General features: G+C 41.0%; 1 pseudogene; it reads right to left on the reverse strand.

Moving 5' to 3' along the window:
- The window catches only part of LOC120437349, a 58,729-nt pseudogene that overhangs the window by 21,737 nt on the left and 12,127 nt on the right, over nt 1-24,865 (reverse strand).

A 24,865-nucleotide genomic window follows, 5' to 3' on the forward strand; every position in this document is an offset into this window, starting at 1 on the left:
GGACAATGAAAGCAGGAAATAACCCAAAACTTTCTCATTCTACAGCTTCAACAACTGCACATGAATTATACTTCATACACAGACCCACAGTCTCTGACTGCTCTGAAATCTCACTGACAGCCAATAGAAATAAAGGAAAGTCCAGACTGACAGTCTCTGTGGGGTTGGGCAGTGAACTGCTCACGCTGCGTTCAAGTGCATCACAAACTATTGGAATTGATCGAACTTTGTGAAGCAGATTTCTTCTCAGCTGCTGTTTTGAACATTTCCTCATGAACTGTATTAAACTCTGTAAATGAACTGAGAACTATTTCTACATTTGAAACTATGGATCCGTTCACTTCTGTGCGTTAGTGTATAAATGAATGTTAGACTGGTCTCCATGGAAACACTTGGACTGGTCTCAGCTGCCTTCTTTCTGTAGTCATTCCAACAGAGTCCTTTCTCTTCTCCAGCTTCTGTTTGAAATCCTCTCACAGAGCCTGAATCCTGCTTTGTTGTCATGTTTGGGCCCGTGTTGGGCTGCTCTGTGTTCCTCTGCTCTAACACACACCTCACCACAGCAGCTGTGTGGGTCGTCTCTGTAGCAGCCAGATCAGCTTCTGATACATGAACATCATCACAGCTCCTAACTTCACCTTTATTAGCTTTGACATTCATGTCTTTCTTCTCTCTCTCTGTTTCCACACAAGCTCAAAGTCTCTGCAGCCTGAAATATAGAAAAACAACAACAGCTGCAGTCAGTGAACACACCTCAGTGTCTCCAGTCGACAGTTTGGACTCTCCAGTCCAGCACACAGAAGCTTCACTGCTGAATCCTGCAGCTCGTTTCCACTCATGTCCAGCTCTGTCAGATGGGAGGGGTTGGACTTCAGAGCTGAGGCCACAACTTCACAGTGAGTCTCTGAGAGTCCACAGTCAGCCAGTCTGTGATTACACAAAATATAAAATGTGTTATTATAAAAGCAGAAAGTCTGCATTATAAACACAGACTGAATGTACATGAAGACAAAACAGAGTGAGGTCATAATCTGATGAACATCTGCTCTTCACATCTTTGCTTCAGCTCCTCTTACTGTGTTTGACATGACACAACGATTGAGTCTCTCTCAGACCTGCAGACTTTGAATGAGAATCTTTGTTTGGCTTTAATCTACAGATGAAGGAGGAAGATGGTGTCACATTTAGGCTTCCATAATGTCCACAGTCTGTCACTGAGATCTGATCCAGAGTCAGAGTGAAGACACACATTTGGACTGTTTCCTGTTTTGAATCCAGAACATTTTGAATGAGTTCAGCTCAGTGAAGAGTTCCAGCTGGAAAGATGATCTCTGTTTGCTACCTGCTGCTGTCAGGTACGACTGTTCACGTCCACATGCAGGAAAAACCTGCTGACTGTCACCAAACAGAGCAAAATCTCATCACTGGACAATAATGATGAATGAACTCAGAGCTGCTGATATCAGATCTCATTTCAGGGGAACTAAACAAAGAAATGATTGGCTCATTTTAGCTTTCTGAGCCATTAGTCTGCAGGTTTATCACTAGTTGGCAGAAACAGATTTGTATTAATGTTCTGGGCTTCAGTGTTTATGACTCCAGATCCAGGTGACAGCAAGTGAAAATGATGTCTCCTGTGTGTCCAGCAGCAGCCTTTGAATATTGTTATAAACTCACATGGATCAGTTTGTCTTTGATTGGTTTGTAAAGTTCAAATTCATTTATATTCATCAACTCCAAATGAAAAATGTTTTTCTTCTTCTATGTTCATTATAAGAGTAACAAATTCTTATAGTTTCCTGTTGTTGAGTATTGCAGTGTAAAACCACTCTGACCTGTGCAACACTGCACACTGTGAAAGTATTACTGCAGTTTAATCTATAATCCTAATCAGTGTGTTTACTGGACTGTAGTCAGACCTCCGTTATACCAAAGGAAACACTGAACGTCTTCAAAGTCACAATAAATTTATAATAAATGCTAATAAATACTGGAGTGTTAGAAAAGATGCTTCCAGCGTGTCTGTCTTTGATAGGATTTATTCTGTTTGTCTACAGTCTGACCACTTGGGGGTGCTTTTGTCTCTTTTGCTCTGAGCCTTGGGTTTATTCAAACTGCTTTTAATAAACTATTTTCTGCAGGTTGAAGCTTCATCTCCATCTCCAGCAGTTATTGCAGATTTTGTGATGATATTAGTAACAGTCAGAGAGTTTAGAGCAAATTAGATTTTCATGTCTGATTTTTGATAGACAGACGGCGAGTCAGTGTCAGAGGAAGTGACAGCATCCACCGAGGACCGGGCAACAAAAAGATGATCACTGATACAGGTCAGCAAATTGTTGGTTATTCGCTGTCTGAGAGCAGACTCCACCCACCTTTGTCATCCATGGTTGCACCTTCAAAGTAATCTAGTTACATATTATTTTCTTAATGATCTACTGACACCACTGACTATGCAGGACAACCCCACGCATGGAGCCAGTGCACATGTGCAGTTCATTTCCTGGGCAGCTTCTAAAGATGGCCGAGCTGATGAGGACTTCATTCTTAATTTACTGTCAAGTTTGATGGACTCACAGGTGTGTCTGCAGCTTGTAGCTGACCTGACTCACTCACTGCAGTTTGGTGCTAACATGCTAATGAAAATCTGATTCTGCTGGAGCATGTATGCTTTTATTTCCTCTGGCATTATTTTCCACAAAGACATCACTGATATCAGGACGGAGTGCAGTGACATGCAGAGGTATCAGTCAGAATCACAGCCTGACAAATATCTCATAATCTCTCTCTGTCCACCCTGACTCCAATCCCTACAAGCAGTACAAACACAATCCTTAGAAATACAGGAAACAGAGAAGCAACAAAACGCTCACAGTGTGTTTACAGCACAGTCAGTGGCTCCATTTCAGTTTCCAGGTTTGGCACAGAGAGCGACGATCCAACGACTAAAGGCTCAGCAAACAGCTCCCAAACAACTGATGCACTTAAAAACATGCTGGAAGGGCCGAGGCAATTCACACAGATATGTTTCAGGCTTCTAAGCTCTAACTTCTATAAGCACAGCTGTTAGCCAAAGAAATCATGTTATTCAGTTTCCGTTTCCACCGTCTCTCAAGATGGCTGCACAGAGACACAACTCCTCCAATTAAAAAAGACAACAAATGCTGCAAATTGAGATTTTAAAACCTGTGTGATGTTAAAGACACTCCAAAAGCAGGATAGCAATGGACACAAGAGAAAACAGTAAGAAAAACCTAACGCAATTAAACAAAATGGATGACAACACATGGGGCCTGCTACGCAGCGGTAGTGCTAAAGACAACATGAGGCATCCAACCTGCTGGAGTAACCATGGAGATAATCTTACTAGGAATTCAAGAATTCTGAAAGGAGAACAACACTTAGCTTGACGATATAAAAGGTGAAATTCATAAGACTAACAGGAGAATCGGTGGAAGACCGCAGTGAAGCAGCCAAACCAGAGCTCAGATACTGGAGCAGGTGATGAAACACGTGCTTAAAGCTCAAGCCCGACACGATGAAAAAGTCATTGACCATGAGGGGAGAGCCAGGAGAGACAACATTAGGATATATAATGTCCCAGAAAATGAAGAGGGGGACTCGGCAAGAAGTTTGGGGGAGAAACTCATCAGAGAAAACTTGGACACTGAGCTGCACACTGAAAGGGCTCACAGAGCACTCGCCCCCAAGCCTGCCTCAATGAGAGACCCAGATCGATGATGATCGAGGATCAAATTTCACCACTACAAAACAAAAGAGGACAGTCAACATAAAGCATGGATGAAGAAAGACAAAATCTGCTTCCAGAAACAGTATCCAGGCTCTGGGTGCTCTATGAGCTCTGCCACTCACCTGAGGAGGCTAAAAAAAGACCAGTCAAGGTCACCCCCCCCCCCTCCTCAGTGGATCCTATGGAGCAGCTGATCCAGCTATCAGAGACAAGCTCCAGGTCTACACAATAATCATAACAAAAAGTACTTACAAGCAAAAGGTACAGTACCGTTTTCCACTCTGATTACGCAAATATATGTTCCCAGAAGAGTTCTTGGTTTTTACTACAAAGTTACTTTCTTTTAGTTACTTGTGCACTGTTTCCAGAGAGGCTGAATGTAGCAGTTATTGTTTCTTGTTAGATACGGTACATGAAAGACTAAATATTATTTCCTTCAACATCCGTGGAATATTCAACCCTATCAAACGCTTCAAGATGTTATCTAAGATGAAAAAACAGAAGGCAGATATTGTATATTTACAAGAGACACATCTAGATGACATAGAACATAAAAAACTGCAAATGATGGGTTTCACTGAGGTGTTCTTCTCATCACATAAATCAAAACCCAAGAGGGGGGTTGACATTTTGATATCTAACATGGTGTGAAGAAAAACATGAGGGTAGATCCATTTTGATGAGGGGAAAGATAGAAGGGACTGAATTCACTCCGACTGGCATTTATATTCCACCTGCAGCACTTCTTCTTTTTACAGGAAGATGATAGAGTTGATGATTAGTCAGTCTAAAGGCGTCCTGATTTGTGGAGGTGATCTAACTATACATTTAAACTAGAGATGGCACGATACCGCTCATCCTCAACTTTTAAAAAACAAAACATTAAAGATATTCTATTATGCAAAAAATACACCGCTCTAGGGCTGTCACAAACAATTATTTTGATAGTCGACTAGTCAGATCATCATCCATTGGACGTAAAACGTACAGCTTATTGCACCAGCATGCATCTGCTCTTATATAACTATCATTAGCTTACAGCTTGAAGTGTTTCAGGTATGTGCTAAGTAAACACAACGACAAGATGATAGTTTATTAAACTTTTAATGAAATATGCAGATTGTCTCTATTCAGCTGTGTGAAAACTGTAACTTTAATCTCAGCCAAACCGATTTACTCAGGAACAAATAAAACACTGAAAAAAAGCCCAACAATAACATTTTTTAAGTTGTCTAAGTGACTTATATATCATGTTTAACCTGAGTAGCGAAAGACCGCGTTGATCTGAAAATGATGTGCCGGGAGTCCGCTGTTCTCAGCGGCTTCAGTGACCCTCGACCTCCCCGTCAGCTATCGAGCTGGTGGGTAACAGATGTCTCTGAAAACGTCTGAGCAGTTTTACAAATATGTGATGTCTTGATAAACCGAGCAGATATTTGAAGTTTACACAGCTACATTCTCGCCTGAAAATGTGTTAAAAGTTTATTAATCTTTCTGGGTCACAAAATAAGAGTAATATTAAAACTTAGTAGCAGCCGCCATTGTTGGAAACTGGAATTGGCTGAGCCCGCTATGAATTCTGGGATATGGTAAAGGACACACCCGTCCCATCCTTTAAATCTGGGGAAAAGGAGGACGCATTTGTCGGCTGCATTTGGAGGAGTCGACAAATTTGGACAGCCTTCGTTGCGTCGCTGTGACGTAATAGGTCTACAAATGCGTCCTCAGGAGGATGCAGCCCATTAATTTGGACACAGCTACAACACCAGAGACTGCTTCTTCTTCTTCTTCTTCAGCGTTTGGTGCAGTGTGCATCCTTGTACATGCAGTGCTGCCATCTTCTGTTTCAGTCCGTTATTACACTCTTAAATCCTACTACTTATTCCTGCGTCTTTCAGGATCTTACAAAGCTTCAAATGACACGTCGGCTATTAAATTAGTCGTCGACGATTTTGATAATCGATGTAATCGTGACTAGTCGAATAATCGTGGCAGCCCTACACTGCACCCAAAATGTTTTGCAGTTAAGCAATACTGATCTTTTATTTAAACTTTTAGAATAACTTTAAATCTAAGTATTTAAAGTTATATTCAAAAAGTAATTTAAATGCAATTTGATGAAGATTTTAAAAACTCTTTGGTTGTGAATAAAAGAAGTGCAACATCAGCACAAAATCATGTTTCTATTGAACAACTAACACAAACAGGTTGTAGAATGGAGCTTTTTACACTTACAGCTGAACAGAAACAACATCCAGAGTGGAAAACAGTGCAAACTAGAAAAATTTGCATTTCCTGCGAAAATGCTGTGTGGATGCCTTAACGCTGAAGCTGTCTGCTGAAAAGCTGAAAAAGCTGAAAAGTTGTATGGTGGTGAAAACAAAATGTCACCCTGAGCAGGATTCGAACCTGGCCCTCCGGGGCTCAAGGCAGCGACTCATCTCACTGACCCAAACTGATTCTCACAAAGGAGAGGTGGACAGACTGACAATTCTGCTGAAATCAGCAGAAGCTGCTGAGAATTGTGCTGATAAGAGGTGAAAAGGCTGAAAATTTTGCAGAAAAGAGGGAAAGAAGCAGAACGTTGCGCTGAAAAGAGATGAATCAGCAGAATTTGTGCTGAAAAGAGGCAGAAGGTTCTGTATGTAGAAAAAGAAACACTGTTGAACCATGTGTGAAATAAATAAAGAAATGAAATGAAAGAACAACCTGGTTCTGCTCAAATTCACCAATCAGAGGTACTGCCTCTGTCTGCTTCATCAGGCTGTGTACTTGTTTCTGCCATGGAGCGTTAACAAGAATCTGAGGTCCATATTAGAAAAGCTGCTAAAATCATAAAACTTTGCAGAATTGTAATAAATTAGCAATATAAATTACAGGTCTGTGATAGTGTATAAATTTGTAGTGAAAAAAAACCAAACATGTGGACCAAGGTGGGATTGAATCCATGACGTTTGAGCTGCAGAGCCGTGTCATTACTGATTGCGCCACCTGGAAAGGGGGCAGCGGTCTGAAAGACAGAGACTTGACGAGTCAGAATTAGATCGCGGTGAGAGGCAAAAAACGCCGTTTTTTGGAGTTACAAAACGTCGTGTAACTCAAAAACTAGGAGGGCTAGAAGCATAATTCTTGTACTGGGTGAATCAGTGGACTTTGGTGAACTTTCACTGCGATTTTCATAGCTCTTTAACTTTGCTTTGTTAAAGAGATATGGCGATTTGAAAATGCCTCCCGTTACAGAATTTCAGCTCTGAATTTCAAAACCTCCCTTTGATTGGGGAGTATTCCCAGAATTCGAACCTGGCCCTCCTGGTCTCAAGGCGGCTATTCATTTCCCTGAGCCAAAGTCATTCTTACAAAGAAGAGGTGGAGAGACGGACAATTCTGCTGAAATGAGCAGAAGCTGCTGAGAATTGTGCTGATAAGAGGTGAAAAGGCTGAAAATTTTGCAGAAAAGAGGTGACTCAGCAGAATTTCTGCAGAAAAGAGGCAAAGAAGCAGAAACTTGCGCTGAAAAGAGATGAATCAGCAGAGTTTCTGCTGAAAAGAGGTTTTTTTTTTCTGAAAACAGCCAAAAAAGCTGGAATTTGTGCTGAAAAGGGGTGAAGAAGCTGAAGAAGCTAAAGTATACCAAATCAAAGTATTTGTGCCAAAACATAGTGTTTCTGCCATATTGTGGTACTACTACATTACAACATGAATACGGATTAAAGATGAAAGAAACTGGCAACAAATTCCTCCACTACAAACCAGTCTGATATCACTTCTTTGCAGTGTTCACGTTTACTAAGGCACTACCCAAAAGGCGCCACAAGAGGGCACTCCAACACAACAGATGACCTATGTACACTGATCTCCAAAAGTTGAATCTGTTCATCTGGACGTAGCGTTTTGTGGGAGAAACATTTCGTCACTCATCCAAGTGACTTCTTCAGTCTCAGCTGACTGCAGGTTTCCCCAAACCTTATAAACAGTACATTTGCATAATGTAGGAACTGAAGGAACAGTGGGCTGGTTTCAGTCATTATGCAAATGTACTGTTTATAAGGTTTGGGGAAACCTGCAGTTAGCTGAGACTGAAGAAGTCACTGGATGATGACTAAATGTTTCTCCCACAAAACGCATCGTCCAGATGAACAGATTAAACTTTGGAGATTTACTTTCCTGGATGATTGAGAATGCATCAAGATATGTACACTGATGCACTTAGTAACAGTCAGCCTCCTTGAATTGGCAGAAATACTGTGATTTAGTAGTACTACTATAACATAACAGATATACTGTGATGTTGCAGACATAGTATGTTTTTGCACTACTCATTTGTACTGAAAAAATTAGCAATATAAATTACAGGTCTGTGATAGTGTATAAATTTGTAGAAAAAAAAATGTTGACCAAGGTGGGATTGAACCCACGACCTTTGAGCTGCAGAGCCGTGTCATTACTGATTGCACCACCTGGAAAGGGGCGGGCGGCTGAAAAACAAAGACATCAGCAATCAGAAATAGATCGCGGTGAGGCGGCGCCGTTTTGGAGTTACAAAAGCGTCGTGTAACTCAAAAACTAGGAGGGCTAGCAGCATAATTCTTGTACTGGGTGAATCAGCGGACTTTGGTGTATTTTGACTGCGATTTTCATTGCTCTTTCTACCTCCGTCGCGGAGATATGACGAGAGAAAAGCGGCTTCATTTCCAGAGTTTGAAGACTGAGAGAAGGACAGATTTCCACCCTCAAACAAACGTAATTCATTGCTCAACGGTAAGATATAATTAAAAACTGCTTCCACTGTGAGTGTCAGCAGTGTCTGAAGATATATTGGCACAAGCCTCATGTCCTAACTTTGCTTTGTTAAAGAGATATGGCGATTTGAAAATGCCTCCCGTTTCAGAATTTCAGCTCTGAATTTCAAAACCTCCCCATAGACTTTGAATGGGAGTATTGAGACCTTGTGTCACTCCGAGGCAAATTATGAAAAAGCGGTAAATCTCACAATAAAGATAGTGACATTGTCTGAAAGCCAGCAAAAATACCTACGTTTTGATGTACAATTTGTGGGGGTTGAGTGGAAATTGAGCGAGTAGCAAGAAGTTGTTCAGACATGAAGAGAAAATTCAGAACAGACCAGCGCTCACTGAGTTAATTGCATAGCAACCATAGCAACGCATGTATTTTCTGAAAAATCACAATTTTGGAACTGAAAACTTAAAGAGGTATAAAATTAAAACGGTAGAAGATCTGAAAAAGCTGAATCAGACAGGAATAGCCCAATAATCTGAGAACATTTTAAAGTTTGAATGGAGTTTCTAGGTGAAAGTATGACAAAGTAGTTAAGTTTCAAAAACAAGCAAGTTTTAGCAGAATTGTAGAAGTTTTCCATTCATTTCAATGGGACAAATTAAAGGAAAAAAGTGTAATATTTTAAAAAAGTATAATAGTAATAAACACCAAAAGTCATAGCAGTCGTTAGCAGAAATAGCAGAACAGTTTAGAGTTTGAACGGAGAAAATCGGCTGAAAACTGAAGCAGTAGTTAATCGGCGAAATACGGAGCAACTAGAAGAATAAAGTAGAAAGATAAAGAATAAAGAGAAACAGGAACTCAATAGTGTGGAAGCCCTTTGACGGCATCCACACAATAATAAAGATTACAACAACAATACTGTGAATGCTTTTACAAGCATTCACACTAACTAGAAAGTGCATTTTCTGAAGAAACTGCAGTGTGAATGCTTGAATCTGAATGTATGCACTGAAAAGAATTAATTGCTGAATTTTAAGTTAAAAATGTTGAATGAGATGAAAAATACAGAAATTTTCACCTGAAAACAAAAGTGCTGAACTGCTAAAAGCTGACGTTTACACAGAGAAGTTCGAAAATAGCTGAAAATGTTTTAATTGTAAATTAAAAAAACATAAGAAATGAGAAAACACAATTTAGAGTCAGAAAACATCTGAATGAATATTAAAAGTTCATATTCTTTGAATCACTGAATAATTAAAATGTGATCCCTCCACTGGATCCACACAGTTTTAAAGATTTACATCTCTGAGCTTTGAAAGACATGCTGTTGGAAAGAGAAGAACGATGGTGATATTTTGAGGGTAAAATGATGGCTGTAGAGCAAACACTGTGGACACAGCAGCAGTTGAAAGAGAAGTGTTTAAGATGAATCTTGGCACAGTGAGAGACAGAGCTCGTTAGGCAGGCAGGTGTGAGCCTGGTTGCTATAGTGACTGCACCCAATGGCCCCATACACACGCTCACAGACATGCACCTCACTTTTGCTGCTTAAAATGAACAGAAAAGTCAGCCACAAACAAATCGTTCCCAAATGAAAAGTACAGGTCGTATTGACAAAATTCTTTCACCGTGAGCAACAGCAATGTCCAGTCTACCAAATTCTCAATTTTCATGCCTGTGGAGTTTATTATATGGACGTGGTGACAGTGTAAAGACACCATGCTCTTCTGATTTTCAAAGGAACTTTCTGAGCCAATTTAACATTAGAGTCTATGGAGGAGTTGGAGGGAGGAGGCTGTGCTTTGGTGACATTTATGAAAGAACCATAACACCTAGTACAATAGTAAACACATTGGATGAAAGAGGACAGCGATGGCTACATTTTGAGGGTAAAATCATACCTGTAGAGCAAACGCCATTGGACACAGCAGCAGTTTTAAAAAGATTTTAAGATTAATTTTTTCGCTCCTCTCACTCTAGCAGTTGAGCTGTCTCACTCTAGCCCCAACATTCCGTCCCATACACACCCATTATAAACTCTGAAAGCGGCTGAAAAACATCATGAAACTTAAACTGGAACTGAAGAAAAAGTATAATAGATATTGGAAAGATAAATACAAGTTGAATAGTTGAATGTCTTGTCTTCGTTTTAAAGTTTGAATGGTGGCTCTATGTCAACGTATGTGGAAGTAGATACAGTTTGAAAATGAGTAAGTTGAATGAGGATTTGAAGGGTCTCCCCATTGAAATACATGGGAAATTTTTGTTGAAAAAAGTTGAATAATTTTAAAAATATAAATGTTATAAATGAAAAAAAATACAAGCAGTCATGTCCAAAGAAGAGGAATCTAACGGTGTTTGAATGGTTTTTCTAAGTTGAACGGTTTTGAAGTAGTAGGACTACAAAAAACGTACGGAATAGATAATAATAACTAGAAAGTGCATTTTCTGAAGAAACTGCAGTGTGAATGCTTGAATCTGAATGTATGCACTGAAATGAATTAATTGCTGAATTTTAAGTTAAAAATTTTGAATGAGCTGGAAAATACAGAGTTTTTAACCTGAAAACAAAAGTGCAGAACTTTTGAAAGCTAATTTTCATACAGAAGTTGGAAAATAGCTGAAAAGTTTTTAAATGTAAATTAGAAAAACCTAAGTAATGAGAAAAGAAAATTAGAGTCAGAAAACATCTGATTGAATATTAAAAGTTCATATTCTTTGAATCACTGAATGACTAGAATGTGATCCCTCCACTTGGATCCACACAGTTTAAAAAGTTTAAATCTCTGAGCTTGGAAAGACACTGTGTTGTAAAGAGAATAACGATGGCGACGTTTTGAGGGTAAAATGATGGCTGTAGGGCAAACACTGTGGACACAGCAGCAGTTGAAAGAGAAGTGTTTAAAATGAATCTTGGCACAGTGAGAGAGAGAGAGCTCATTAGGCAGGCAGGTGTGAGCCTGGTTGCTATAGTGACTGCACCCAATGGCCCCATACACACGCAGACATGCACCTCACTTTTGCTGCTTAAAATGAACAGAAAAGTCAGGCCGAAACAAATCGCTCCCAAATGAAAAGTATAAGTCGTATTGACAAAATTCTTTCACCGTGAGCGGCAGCAATGTCCAGTCTACCGAATTCTCAGTTTTCATGCCTGTGGAGTTTATTATATGGACGTGGTGACAGTGTAAAGACAGCCTGCTATTCTGATTTTCAAAGGAACTTTCTGAGCCATTTTAACATTGGAGTCTATGGAGGAGTTGGAGGGAGGAGGCTGTGCTTTGGTGACATTTATGAAAGAACCATAACATCTAGCACAATAGTAAACACATTGGATGAAAGAGGACAGCGATGGCTACGTTTTGAGGGTAAAATCATACCTGTAGAGCAAACGCTGCGGACACAGCAGCAGTTTTAAAAAAGATTTTAAGATTAATTTTTTCGCTCCTCTCACTCTAGCAGTTGAGCTGTCTCACTCTAGCCCCAACATTCCGTCCCATACACACCCATTATAAACTCTGAAACGGCTGAAAAAACATCATGAAACTTAAACTGGAACTGAAGAAAAAGTATAACAGATATTGAAAAGATAAATACAAGTTGAATAGTTGAATGTCTTGTCTTCGTTTTAAAGTTTGAATGGTGGCTCTATGTCAACGTATGTGGAAGTAATAAGAGTTTAAAAATGAGTAAGTTGAAGGAGAATTTGAAGGGTCTCCCCATTGAAATACATGGGAAATTTTTGCTTTTACAAGCATTCACACTAATAAAGATTACAACAACAATACTGTGAATGCTTTTACAAGCATTCACACTAATAATAAAGATTACAACAACAATACTGTGAATGCTTTTACAAGCATTCACACTAACTAGAAAGTGCATTTTCTGAAGAAACTGCAGTGTGAATGCTTGAATCTGAATGTATGCACTGAAATGAATTAATTGCTGAATTTTAAGTTAAAAATTTTGAATGAGATGAAAAATACAGAAATTTGCACCTGAAAACAAAAATGCAGAACTGCTAAAAGCTGACATCCACACAGAATTTGGAAAATAGCTGAAAATGTTTTAATTGTAAATGAGAAAAACCTAAGTAATGAGAAAAGAAAATTCAGAGTCAGAAAACATCTGAATGAATATTAAAAGTTCATATATTCTTTGAATCACTGAATGACTAAAATGTGATCCCTCCAGAAACCTGGCTATCGGACAAGGTACCGGACTCCGCAATACAACTACAATACAACTACCGGGGTTCTCTGTGCACCGCGCGGACAGGTCACAGGAGCTTACTGGGAAAAGCAGAGGCGGTGGTGTGTGTTTCATGATCAACAACAGCTGGTGTGATTATGCGAGCGTGCACCGGTCAAATCCTTCTGCTCACCGGACCTGGAGTACCTGATGGTTAAGTGCCGGCCATTCTGGCTACCGAGGGAATTCACAGCAGTGATTATTACGGCTGTTTACATTCCCCCACAAGCCGACACTGACCGAGCACTCAGGGAACTGTACAGCGCGATCAGCAGTGAGGAAACCGCACACCCAGAGGCAGCATTTATCACGACCGGGGACTTTAATAAGGGTAGCCTGAAAAAAGTTTCACCAAAACTCCACCAACACATCCATTTCAACACTCGTGGAGACTGGCTTCTTGACAACTGCTACACCTCTTTCCGGGACGCGTACAAAGCCCTCCCCCGCGCCCCATTCGGCCAATCAGATCACCGCTCCATCCTGCTTCTACCCGCCTACAGGCAGAAGCTGAAACAGGAAGCTCCAACCCTGAGGGCGGTGCATCGTTGGTCGGACCAATCGGAGTCTACGCTGCGGGACTGTTTTGATCACGCGGACTGGGAAATGTTTCACGTGGCTGCTAAAGACATTGATGAGTACACAGACTCAGTCTGCGGATTTATCAGGAAATGCGTGGAAGATGTCGTCCCATCCAGAACAGTTAAATCCTTCCCAAATCAAAAACCCTGGATTATCGCGGAGATGTTCGCACGGCACTGGCGGCACGGAGCACCGCTTTTGCCTCCGCGAACACATCGGACTACAAACATGCACATTACCAACTCCGGAAGGCGATCAAAGCAGCCAAAGCGTGAGTACAGGGACAGGGTGGAGCAACAGTTTGACAACCCTCGGAGTATGTGGCAGGGACTAAACACAATCACAGACTTTAGAGGGAAAACCAGCACACCGCAGACCACGGCCTCTCTGTGTGAGGATCTAAACGTATTCTGCGCTAGATTCGACACAGCGAACACCATGAGACCCGGACAGTGTGCGCACCGCGGATGACGTCAGCGCGCACACTGTGTCTGAGGAGGATGTGCGGAAGTGCTTCAGGAGGGTGAGCATGCGCACAAAGCTACTGGTCCGGACGGGATTCCCGGCCGCGTCCTCAAGTCATGCGCGGCTCAGCTGGCTGGAGTGTTTACACACATCTTCAACCTTTCCCTCTCTCTGTCTGTAGTCCCAGCCTGCTTCAAAATGGCCACCATCGTCCCTGTACCCAAATCCTCCACCATCTCCTCAGTGAGCGACTGGCGCGACCGTAGCCCTGACCCCCATCGTCAGCAAATGCTTGAGAAGCTGGTCAGGGACTTCATCTGCTCTGCACTACCCGACTCACTGGACCCTCTACAGTTCGCATACCGCCACAACAGGTCCACTGATGATGCCATAGCCCTGACACTCCATGCTGCCCTGTCACACCTGGAGAAAAGAGACACGTATGTGAGAATGCTGTTTGTAGATTACAGCTCAGCATTCAATACCATCGTTCCCTCGAAGCTGGACAGGAAACTGCAGGATCTAGGACTGAGCAGCTCCCTCTGCAGCTGGATCCGTAACTTCCTGTCTGACGCCAAGTGGTCAGACTGGGCAGCATCACCTCATCCCCCATCACACTGAACACTGGTGCTCCACAGGGGTGTGTACTGAGCCCTCTCCTGTACTCACTCTACACCTACGACTGCACGGCCACTAGAAACTCCAACATCATTGTGAAGTTTGCGGATGACACTACAGTGGTGGGTCTTATCACCAACGGTGATGAGACGGCCTACAGGGAGGAGGTCGGCGCCCTGACCCACTGGTGTCAAGACAACCATCTCACCCTCAACGTCGCAAAGACAAAGGAGTTGATAGTGGACTTCCGGAGGTGCAGGGAAGTACACACCCCATCACCATCAGCAGGCGCCGCTGTGGAGAGAGTGAGCAGCTTCCGCTTCCTTGGTGTACATCTGGCTGAGGATCTCACATGGTCAGTACACATAAACAAAACAGTGAAGAAGGCGCAGCAGCGCCTCTTCTTTCTCAGGAGACTGAAAAGATTCGGCATGAGCCCCGCATCCTCAGGACCTTCTATCGCTGTGCCATTGAGAGCATCCTCACTGGATGCATCACCACCTGGTATGGCAACAGCACCGCTTACAACCGCAAAGCTCTCCAGAGAGTAGTGCGGTGTGCTGAACGGATAATTGGAGGTGAGCTTCCCTCCCTCCGAGACATCTACAGGAAGCGGTGCCTGAGGAAAGCAGGGAGGATCATCAAGGACCCCAGTCACCCCAGCCATAAACTGTTCAGACTACTTCCATCGGGAAGGAGGTTCTGCAGCATCCGGTCCCGTACCAGCAGACTGAGAGACAGCTTTTTCCACCAGGCCATCAGACTGCTGAACACGTCATAGACACCTCACCCTCACTACTGGAACTTCAACATTATGCACTCCATACTGTACATTAATGCCACTGTTTTGCACATGTCCGACTACCAACCTCTGTACATTTTATATATCTTATTTTATTGTTTACTCTATTTCATTTGTAAAATATGTATATACACACCCACACACACACACACACACGTAGAAAAACATATTTAGTATACACATCCAATAATGCATATACTCTTATATATTGTACATATATTTATTACTTTCAGATTAGCCATTCTTATATTTTTGCTTGTTCTACGTTATTGTATTTTTGCACAACTCTGTTGCTTGAGAAGCTCGCACACAAGAATTTCACTCGCATGTACTGTACCAGTGTACCTGCACATGTGACGTGACAATAAAAGTGATTTGATTTGATTTGATTTGGATCCACACAGTTGTAAAGATTTAAATCTCTGAGCTTTTATAAACACGCTATTGGATAGAGAACAACAATAGCTATGATTTGAGGGTAAAATGATGGCTGTAGAGCAAACACTGTGGACACAGCAGCAGTTGAAAGAGAAGTGTTTAAGATGAATCTTGGCAGAGTGAGAGACAGAGCTCGTTAGGCAGGCAGGTGTGAGCCTGGTTGCTATAGTGACTGCACCCAATGGCTCCATACACACGCACACAGACATGCACCTCACTTTTGCTGCTTAAAATGAACAGAAAAGTCAGCCCGAAACAAATCATTCCCAAATGAAAAGTACAAGTCATATCGACATAATTCTTTCACCGTGAGCGGCAGCAATGTCCAGTCTACCAAAGTCTCAGTTTTCATGCCTGTGGAGTTTATTATATGGACATGGTGACAGTGTAAAGACAGCCTGTACTTCTGATTTTCAAACGAACCTTCTGAGCCATTTTAACATTAGAGTCTATGGAAGAGTTGGAGGGAGGAGGCTGTGCATTGGTGACATTTATGAAAGAACCATAACACCTAGGACAATAGTAAACACATTGGATGAAAGACGACAGCGATGGCTACGTTTTGAGGGTAAAATCATTCCTGTAGACCAAACGCCGCGGACACAGCAGCAGTTTTAAAAAAGATTTTAAGATTAATTTTTTTGCTCCTCTCACTCTAGCAGTTGAGCTGTCTCACTCTAGCGGCAACATTGCGTCCCATACACACCCATTATAAACTCTGAAACGGGTGAAAAAACATCATGAAACTTAAACTGGAACTGAAGAAAAAGTATAATAGATATTGAAAAGATAAATACAAGTTGAATAGTTGAATGTCTTGTCTTCGTTTTAAAGTTTGAATGGTGGCTCTACGTCAATGTATGTGGAAGTAGATACAGTTTAAAGAGGAGTAAGTTGAAGGAGAATTTGAAGGGTCTCCCCATTGAAATACATGGGAAATTTTTGTTGAAAAAAGTTGAATAATTTTAAAAATATAAATGTTATAAATGAGAAAAATAGAAGCAGTCATGTCCAAAAGAAGAGGAATCTAACGGTGTTTGAATGGTTTTTCTAAGTTGAACGGTTTTGAAGGAGTTAGATGCCAAAAAACGTACGGAATAGATAAAAATAAAGACTAGAAAAAATTGCATTTCCTGCGAAAATGCTGTGTGGATGCCTTAACGCTGAAGCTGTCTGCTGAAAAGCTGAAAAAGATGAAAAGTTGCAAAAAGTTGTATGGTGGTGAAAAAAAACATTGTCCTGAGCAGAATTCGAACCTGGCCCTCCTGGTCTCAAGGCGGCTATTCATTTCCCTGAGCCAAAGTCATTCTTACAAAGAAGAGGTGGAGAGACGGACAATTCTGCTGAAATTAGCAGAAGCTGCTGAGAATTGTGCTGATAAGAGGTGAAAAGGCTGAAAATTTTGCAGAAAAGAGGTGACTCAGCAGAATTTCTGCAGAAAAGAGGGAAAGAAGCAGGACGTTGCGCTGAAAAGAGGTGAATGAGCAGAATTTCTGCTGAAAAGAGGCAGAACAATCTGGTTCTGCTCAAATTCACCAATCAGAGGTACTGCCTCTGTCTGCTTCATCAGGCTGTGTACTTGTCTGTATTTCTGCCATGGGCGTTAAGAAGAATCTGAGGTCCATATTAGAAAAACTCCTAAAATGGGGTGAAAAAAAATGACAATTTTGCTGAAAAGGGGTGAAGAAGCTAAAGTATACCAAATCAAAGTATTTGTGCCAAAACATAGTATTTCTGCCATATTGTGGTATTTGTGCCACAAAAGTTACTACATTACAACATGAATACGGATTAAAGATGAAAGAAACTGGCAACAAATTCCTCCACTACAAACCAGTCTGATACCACTTCTTTGCAGTGTTCACGTTTACTAAGGCACTACCCAAAAGGCGCCACAAGAGGGCACTCCAACACAAGAGATGACCTATGTACACTGATGCACTTAGTAACAGTCAGCCTCCTACTTAGCCATTACGTAATACAGCGATATTACAGTGTACAAATTCACATAAATTTGCAGGGGGAAAAAAACAAAGCAGGAACAAGCCCAAAACAATAAAATAACTGGGCTGCCATAGCTATCGCTAATTAGCACATACGCTAAAGGTAACTAAAACCAATACCAACCAATGTTTTTGCAGAAACACTGTAATTTCACTCAAATACTATGAAATAGCAGTAATACTATGATTTTGCAGAAATACTATGTTTCAGTACAAATACTATGACAAAGCAGAAATACTATGACTTAGAAGTAATACTATAACAAAAGGGATTCCTCAAAATTACTATGAAATTGCAGTAATTCTATGATTTGGAAGAAATACTATACTTCGTACAAATACAGTGCTTTGGTACAAATACTATATTTTGATTTGAATACTATGATTTGGCACGAGTAGTATGATTTAGTACGAATACTACGAATTGGCAGAAATACTGTGACTTAGTAGTAATACTATAACATAACAGATATACTGTGATGTTGCAGACATAGTATGTTTTTGCACTACTCATTTGTAGTGAAAAAAAAAACGTGGACCAAGGTGGGATTGAACCCACGACCTTTGAGCTGCAGAGCCGTGTCATTACTGATTGCGCCACCTGGAAAGGGGGCGGGCGTCTAAAACACAGACACTTGAGGAGTCAGAATTAGATCGCGGTGAGCGGCGAAAAACGCCGTTTTTTGGAGTTACAAAACGTCGTGCAACTCAAAAACTAGGAGGGCTAGCAGCATAATTCTTGTACTGGGTGAATCAGCGGACTTTGGTGTACTTTGACTGTGATTTTCATTGCTCTTTCTACCTCCGTCGCGGAGATATGACGAGAGAAGAAACAGCTTCATTTTCGGAGTTTGAAAACTGAGAGGAGGACAGATTTCCACCCCTCAAACAAACGTAATTCATTGCTCAACGGTAAGATAATTGTAAAAACTGCTTCCACTGTGAGTGTCAGCAGTGTCTGAAGATATATTGGCACAAGCCTCATGTCCTAACTTTGCTTTATTAAGGAGATATGGCGATTTGAAAATGCCTCCCGTTACAGAATTTCAGCTCTGAATTTCAAAACCTCCCCATAGACCAGGGGTCCCCAATCTCAGTCCACGAGGGCCGGTGTCCCTGCAGGTTTTAGATCTCACCCTGGGTCAACACACCTGAATCACATGATTAGCTCATTACCAGGCCTCTGGAGAACTTCAAGACATGTTGAGAAGGTAATTTATCCATTTAAATCAGCTGTGATGGATCAAGGACACATCTAAAACCTGCAGGGACACCGGCCCTCGTGGACTGAGATTGGGGACCCCTGCCATAGACTTTGAATGGGGAGTTGTCAGACCTTGTGTCACTCCGAGGCAAATTGCAAAAAAAACGGTAAATCTCACAATAAAGATAGTGACATTGTCTGAAAGCCAGCAAAAATACCTACGTTTTGATGTATAATTTGTGGGGGTTGAGTGGAAATTGAGCGAGTAGCAAGAAGTTGTTTAGACATGAAGAGAAAATTCAGAACGGACCAGCACTCACTCTGACTTAATTGCATAGCAACCATAGCAACGCATGTATTTTCTGAAAAATCACAATTTTGCAACTGAAAACTTAAAGAGAGATAAGATTAAAACGGTAGAAGATCTGAAAAAGCTGAATCAGACAGGAATAGCCCAATAATCTGAGAACATTTTAAAGTTTGAATGGAGTTTCTAGGTGAAAGCATGAGGACGTAGTTAAGTTTCAAAGACAAGCAAGTTTTAGCAAAATTGTGGAAGTTTTCCATTCATTTCAATGGGACAAATTAAAGGAAAAAAGTGTAATATTTTAAAACGTATAATAGTAATAAACACCAAAAGTCATAGCTGGAATTAGCAGAAAGGGCAGAACAGTTTAGAGTTTGAACTGAGAAAATCGGCTGAAAACTGGAGGAGTAGTTAAGTGCCGAAAAACGTACGGAAGCAACAGGAATAATAAAGAACTAGAAAAATTTGCATTTCCTGCGAAAATGCTGTGTGGATGCCTTAACACTGAAGCTGTCTGCTGAAAAGCTGAAAAAGATGAAAAGTTGCAAAAAGTTGTATGGTGGTGAAAAAAACATTTCACCCTGAGCAGGATTCGAACCTAGGCAGCTACTCATCTCACTGAGCTAAACTCATTCTCTCAAAAAAGTGGAGGAGAGACCGACAATTCAGCTAAAATGAGCGGAAGCTGCTGAGAATTGTGCTGAGAAGAGGTGAAAAAGCTGAAAATTTTTCAGAGAAGAGGTAAATCAGCAGAATTTCTGCAGAAAAGAGGCAAAGCAGCAGAAACTTGCGCTGGAAAGAGATGAATCAGCAGAGTTTCTGCTGAAAAGAGTTTTTTTTTCTGAAAACAGCCCAAAAAAATGGAATTTGTGCTGAAAAGGTGTGAAAAAATGAAAATTTTGCTGAAAAGGGGTGAAGAAGCTAAAGTATACCAAATCAAAGTATTTGTGCCAAAACATAGTGTTTCTGCCATATTGTGGTATTTGTGCCACAAAAGTTACTACATTACAACATGAATACGGATTAAAGATGAAAGAAACTGGCAACAAATTCCTCCACTACAAACCAGTCTGATACCACTTCTTTGGAGTTCACGTTTACTAAGGCACTACCCAAAAGGCGCCACAAGAGGGCACTCCAACACAAGAGAAGAGGTGAATGAGCAGAATTTCTGCTGAAAAGAGGCAGAAGGTTCTGTATGTAGAAAAAGAAACAGATGGAGAGCAGAGGACGGAAGGTAAGTGACGGAAGTGACGGACAAGGTAAGCGACACATGCTGTAACTGACGTCAGACGCCGGAGATTTTGGCGGAAAATTTAAGTGAATGGTAGTTTAGAACTGAACAAAGTTTCTTTAAGCTTTAGCATTACCAAATATAATAATCAATTGTCACATAACTAACAACATCTGTCCTATCATCCCTAACACCCTGGAGGACAACGGGGAGAGTTTAGACGCTCTCCAAGATTACATCGACCGCTGTTTCCAAGATTTAGTCATGAAGAAGGCCCAGAGTGCATCTTCCCGGCCAAAATTGAGACACCGTCATCGAAGAGATGTCGCCCGGCAGACTCCCCGGCACAACATCACCTGCCGGCAAAGACATTGCAGACATCCTGGAGTCAATCGACCAACGATTGTCCAGTTTCGATGCGAGGCTGTCCCTGGTGGAGATTTTACACGGGAATTTAAATCTCTGCGAGAATCCCTGGAGTTCAGCCAGCAGCAAGTGGAAGCGCTTGCCGCTGAAAATGCCACGCCACGGAGTCGGTCAAATCTCTCACCGATAATGTGACCCAGCTAAACACTGAAAATAAAAAATAAAAGAGTCAGTTATCGATCTACAAGCCCGTAGCATGCGTGACAACCTTGTATTTTCCGGCATTCCAGAATCTGCGGAGAGGATGCAGAGGCAACGGTGAAAAGCTTCACTAAAATCCACCTGAAGCTGCCGGAGGACACCGTAAAGAACATTGCCTTCGATAGAGTGCATCGCTTGGGGGGGCCGTGAGGGCGCCGGCCGGGAGACCACGTCCTATTGTGGCCAAATTTGGCCACTTCAAACAAAAGGAACAGGTGAAAAGCAGCGGGAGGGAATTAAAAGGGCGGACTTCAGCGTGAACGACCAGTTCCCCAAAGAGATCCTGGAGCGACGCAGGGTCCTGTTCCCAATCCGACGCAGCTTCATCCAGAAGGGCTCCGCGCTGTCATCGCTGTGGACCGGCTGTGCGTGGACGGACAGCCCACGCGACCCGACATCACTCCGTGGCTGTATTAACTTCACACCAGATAAGAATCCGCTACACCCTTTCCTATCCACTCACACTAACTTGCATTAACTTAACATTAACATCTGTTTAACTTACCAGTATCAAATCGGCTCATCTTAATTTCATAGCAGAATTAACACCGTCACTCTCCGTCAACGGTATGATTGGAATGTTTCAGGGTTTGTTTGTTTTTTTTGTTTTTGTTTTTTTGCTATTGTTTTCTCTCCTTCTCGCTTTTTTTTTCCTCTCTTTTCCCCCTCCTGTTTTATGCTGCTCACCCTTGTACTTGGTTTCTTTCTTTATTTCTTTCACTGCTTGATCACCTGCTTCCAGACTCATCCACAAACTTTATTTCGACACACACGCACAGCACGATCACGCACAATCATGCGCTCAACGGCAGCACATTTACATCAGACAGACAGCGCACACAGTATAGGATACACACACTTAAGTCAAGCGTACTACTCATATTAGTAAATATGCACTCAGATAATCAGACTCAGGGAGCATCTCGCCACGCATTTTTCTCTCTCTCCTTCTCTTTATTTATGAACTGGTGATGTATTCTCTCCACCTGTCTAAGCCACACACACAGCATACACCCCTAGTTATACAAACATATCTATGGGTGAACTAAGATTCGTTACATGGAATGTAAATGGAGCTGGCTCCAGAGAAAAGAGGTTAAAATATTTAACCAACTCAAAAAAAACTACAGGCAGATGTTGTCCTTTACAAGAGACCCACAGACCTCTTAAAGGTTCGAATGAACTTAAAACACCTGAGTTTCCTAATGTGTTCTCAGCTTGTTATAATTCTAGACAAAGGGAGTAGCAATTTTAATACATAAAAATATTAATTTCACAGTACTCGATACAGTTATAGATCCAGAGGGCAGATTCTTAATCATTAAACTATCTATATGTGATAAAAAGCTATGTATTGTAAGTGTATATGGTCCAAATGTTGATGATCCCTCATTTTTTCACAGTTTTTCAGTGCACTCTCTGAACACTTAGATGGCACACTTGTTCTTGGAGGCGACCTCAACCTTGGACTAAATGAAGAAATGGATAGGCTCAATACAGCAGGAACTCAGCGTAATTGGCAGTCCACAAATATAATCAAACAGTATATGAGCGACTTTGGTCTTTGCGATGCATGGCGCTCCCTTCACCCCAACAGTAAGGAATATTCTTTCTTCTCACATGTTCATCACTCCTACTCTCGTCTGGATTATTTTTTGGTCAGCAGCTCACTGCTGAGTGACATTTCAGACACTGAGATTCATCCTATAGCTGTCAGCGATCATGCTCCTGTATCTTTAACACTAATGCACAAGAATAATACTACGCCAAGTAAAAACTGGAGATTTAATACATCACTGCTTAAAGATGAAGACTTTATTAAATATTTTAAAAAGAGTGGACTTCATATTTAGACTTTAATGACACTCCGGAACATCAGCTTCTGTTCTATGGGAAGCAGGGAAAGCTGTGATGAGAGGTAAAATAATTTCTTTCTCATCACATAAAAGAAAGAAGAAAACAAAAATATTCAGGAATTAGAAAAACCATCAAATCCCTAGAAGAAGCCTCACGCGTCTCACCAAGATCAGGAAACATTGAACAAAATACGCAAAACAAAACTAGAATTAAATGAGATAATTGATAAAAAACAAAATTCTTAGTACAAAGACTAAACACAAAATTATGAACATAGTAATAAATCCGGTCAATTTCTAGCAAACCAGCTAAAAATAAATAAAGAAAAAACAACTATATGTGCTGTTCAAGATTCATCTGGGAACACAGTATATGACCCGAAACAAATAAACAACATTTTCAGGGATTTCTATAAAACGTTGTATTCACCACAAATAAACCCATCTAAAAAGGAAATTGATCAGTTTTTAGACAACATAACTCTCCCAAAATTATTAGACACTCAAGCAATGGCACTAGATTCGCTACTGACACCAGGTGAACTCCAGGAAGCCCTGATAAGTATGCCCAATAATAAGGCTCCAGGCCCAGATGGCTTTCCTGCAGAATTCTACAAAGAATTCTGGATGGTTCTAACACCAGTTTTTACAGAACGTTGTTGGAAATCAAAGAAAATGGCAGACTTCCATCAAATATGAATTCTGCAAACATTAATCTCCTGCTAAAACCAGGCAAAGACCCTGTATATCCCTCAAGCTATCGTCCAATATCCCTTATAAATGTAGACCTCAAAATAATCTGCAAAGCTCTCTCGAAGAGACTAGAGAAAATAACCCCCTCTTAATTCATCCTGACCAAACTGGTTTCATAAAAGGTAGGCACTCATCAACAAATACACGTAGATTACTTAATTTGATAGACTACTCATACAGTAAAAACCTTGAAACTACAATATTTTCTTTAGATGCAGAAAAAGCGTTTGACAGAGTTAACTGGAAATTTCTATTTGCAACTTTATACAAATTTGGTTTTGGATCTTCTTTCATCAACTGGTTAAAAATATTATATAATTCCCCAACAGCTTGTGTCAGAACAAATGACCAGACATCCTCCAGCTTCTGTCTCCTGAGGGGCACCAGGCAGGGATGCCCACTCTCCCTTCACTGTTTGCAATTTTTATCGAACCACTAGCAGCAGCAATTAGACAGAATTCAGTAATTAAGGGCATAAAATGCAAGAACGTGGAACATAAAATCAGCCTTTATGCGGATGATGTGTTACTCTTTCTCCAAAATTCACAAACCAATATCTCTGGGGTGATTGAACTGATAAACTCTTTTGCAAGAATATCAGATTACTCAATTAACTGGTCAAAATCTACAGTCCTTCCGATTAATTGCTCCTTCCATAATTCCTCTTCTACTCCACTGCAATCGGAAATATAAAATATTTAGGTATTAATGTATCTCCCAAGCTTGCAGATCTAACTAAATTAAACCATATCCCACTTTTAAAGAAGGTAGAAGGTGATCTGGCTAGGTGGAAATATCTACCCATATCACTCATGGGAAGGGTTGCCGCTATAAAAATGATGGTCTTACCAAAATAAATTATTTATTCTCAATGATCCCAACTAAACCGCCCGCAAGATTGGTTCAGATCTCTAGATTCATATATGTCCAAATTCCTTTGGAAAAATAAGCCCCCACGTATAAGCTTAAAAACACTACAAAAGACCAAGGATAAAGGAGGATTAGAACTACCTAACTTTCAGCACTACTTCTTAGCCAACAGGCTTCAGTTTATCTCAGGATGGCAAAAACATACCCTCTTAGATGAACCTTGGCTAGATGTAGAACAAGCATTTTGCAATAATCTAGAGATTTCAGATCTACCATTTATCAGCTCAAACATCCAACGACATGAATGCTTCAAAAGCATCAACATCAGCTCTTCTCTGACAGCGTGGTGGGAGTTTCTGAA

Source organism: Oreochromis aureus, linkage group 3 (assembly GCF_013358895.1).
Source record: "Oreochromis aureus strain Israel breed Guangdong linkage group 3, ZZ_aureus, whole genome shotgun sequence".
In the NCBI taxonomy this organism is placed as follows: Eukaryota; Metazoa; Chordata; class Actinopteri; order Cichliformes; family Cichlidae; genus Oreochromis; species Oreochromis aureus.